The following is a 2,846-nucleotide window of genomic DNA, read 5'->3' on the forward strand; positions in this document are numbered from 1 at the left end:
GGTTCTGTGTGTGTACTGTCACATGTGTGTAGCGAAATGTTTGTATCTATGTATGTTCTGTGTGTGTACTGTCGTATGTTTGTAGCGATATGTATGTTCTGTGTGTGTACTGTCACATGTTTGTAGCGATATGTATGTTCTGTGTGTGTACTGTCGTATGTTTGTAGCGATATGTATTTTCTGTGTGTTTACTGTCACATGTTTGTAGCGATATATAATTTCTGTGTGTGTACTGTCACATGTTTGTAGCGATATGTATGTTCTGTGTGTGTACTGTCACATGTTTGTAGCGATATGTATGTTCTGTGTGTGTACTGTCACATGTTTGTAGCGATATGTATGTTCTGTGTGTGTACTGTCACATGTTTGTAGCGATATGTATGTTCTGTGTGTGTACTGTCACATGTTTGTAGCGATATGTATGTTCTGTGTGTGTACTGTCACATGTTTGTAGCGATATGTATGTTCTGTGTGTGTACTGTCACATGTTTGTAGCGATATGTATGTTCTGTGTGTGTACTGTCACATGTTTGTAGCGATATGTATGTTCTGTGTGTGTACTGTCACATGTTTGTAGCGATATGTATGTTCTGTGTGTGTACTGTCACATGTTTGTAGCGATATGTATGTTCTGTGTGTGTACTGTCACATGTTTGTAGCGATATGTATGTTCTGTGTGTGTACTGTCACATGTTTGTAGCGATATGTATGTTCTGTGTGTGTACTGTCACATGTTTGTAGCGATATGTATGTTCTGTGTGTGTACTGTCACATGTTTGTAGCGATATGTATGTTCTGTGTGTGTACTGTCACATGTTTGTAGCGATATGTATGTTCTGTGTGTGTACTGTCACATGTTTGTAGCGATATGTATGTTCTGTGTGTGTACTGTCACATGTTTGTAGCGATATGTATGTTCTGTGTGTGTACTGTCACATGTTTGTAGCGATATGTATGTTCTGTGTGTGTACTGTCACATGTTTGTAGCGATATGTATGTTCTGTGTGTGTACTGTCACATGTTTGTAGCGATATGTATGTTCTGTGTGTGTACTGTCACATGTTTGTAGCGATATGTATGTTCTGTGTGTGTACTGTCACATGTTTGTAGCGATATGTATGTTCTGTGTGTGTACTGTCACATGTTTGTAGCGATATGTATGTTCTGTGTGTGTACTGTCACATGTTTGTAGCGATATGTATGTTCTGTGTGTGTACTGTCACATGTTTGTAGCGATATGTATGTTCTGTGTGTGTACTGTCACATGTTTGTAGCGATATGTATGTTCTGTGTGTGTACTGTCACATGTTTGTAGCGATATGTATGTTCTGTGTGTGTACTGTCACATGTTTGTAGCGATATGTATGTTCTGTGTGTGTACTGTCACATGTTTGTAGCGATATGTATGTTCTGTGTGTGTACTGTCACATGTTTGTAGCGATATGTATGTTCTGTGTGTGTACTGTCACATGTTTGTAGCGATATGTATGTTCTGTGTGTGTACTGTCACATGTTTGTAGCGATATGTATGTTCTGTGTGTGTACTGTCACATGTTTGTAGCGATATGTATGTTCTGTGTGTGTACTGTCACATGTTTGTAGCGATATGTATGTTCTGTGTGTGTACTGTCACATGTTTGTAGCGATATGTATGTTCTGTGTGTGTACTGTCACATGTTTGTAGCGATATGTATGTTCTGTGTGTGTACTGTCACATGTTTGTAGCGATATGTATGTTCTGTGTGTGTACTGTCACATGTTTGTAGCGATATGTATGTTCTGTGTGTGTACTGTCACATGTTTGTAGCGATATGTATGTTCTGTGTGTGTACTGTCACATGTTTGTAGCGATATGTATGTTCTGTGTGTGTACTGTCACATGTTTGTAGCGATATGTATGGTGTGTGTGTACTGTCACATGTTTGTAGCGATATGTATTTTCTGTGTGTGTACTGTCACATGTTTGTAGCGATATGTATGTTCTGTGTGTGTACTGTCACATAATTGTAGCGATATGCATGTTCTGTGTGTGTTATGTATGTAAATCTTTATTTAATTTGGGTGACCGTCGTAAGTGGATGACAAAGTGTTCCGTTTTCATTTCTAAGGATTGTTCACACGTAATATATTTACTGTACCATATTAACTAGGTAGTGCTTTTCTGCACCAGATATGGCTTTATAGTTTAATGTAACGCTTAGTACACTTACAACAATCTGATCCTTAAGCGAACTCCAATTCAATAAGTGAATTCATGACGCCTTATCACTGTCGACGAGAATAACCCAAAAACACGTTTCCGAATGTATTTATCAGTTTATTGAGTTTTGTTAGGTGGTTACAAACAATACATTGACTAGAGATTTTGATAGCATTGCCGGTTATCTTATAACCTGTGACTGGTACATTTGTCACCTGTGTTCACCAGGTAAATACCTCACCTGTATCAGGTACACATCCCACCTGTGTTAACCAGGTACATATCTCACCTGTGTTAACCAGGTAAATACCTCACCAGTGTTCACCAGGTACATATTTCACCAGTGTTTACCAGTTAAATACCTCACCTGTGTTCACCAGGTAAATATCTCACCTGTGTTCACCAGGTAAATGTCTCACCTGTGTTAACCAGGTACATATCTCACCTGTGTTAACCAGGTACATATCTCACCTGTGTTAACCAGGTAAATACCTCACCTGTGTTAACCAGGTAAATACCTCACCTGTGTTAACCAGGAAAATGTCTCACCTGTATCAGGCACATATCTCACCTGTATCAGGTACATATCTCACCTGTGTTTACCAGGTAAATGTCTCACCTGTGTTAACCAGGTACATATCTCACC

General features: G+C 39.0%; 1 long non-coding RNA gene across 1 annotated transcript in view; it reads right to left on the reverse strand.

Annotated features, from left to right (window-relative positions):
• Positions 1–2,296: 2,296 nt before the first annotated feature.
• The window catches only part of LOC110445218, a 1,350-nt gene continuing 800 nt past the window's right edge, over positions 2,297–2,846 (reverse strand). The window contains exon 2 of the long non-coding RNA XR_002462330.1: positions 2,297–2,840. This is a non-coding gene — a long non-coding RNA (uncharacterized LOC110445218). The remainder of the gene's footprint in view (positions 2,841–2,846) is intronic.

This window comes from Mizuhopecten yessoensis, unplaced genomic scaffold, assembly GCF_002113885.1.
Source record: "Mizuhopecten yessoensis strain PY_sf001 unplaced genomic scaffold, ASM211388v2 scaffold2119, whole genome shotgun sequence".
NCBI lineage: Eukaryota > Metazoa > Mollusca > Bivalvia > Pectinida > Pectinidae > Mizuhopecten > Mizuhopecten yessoensis.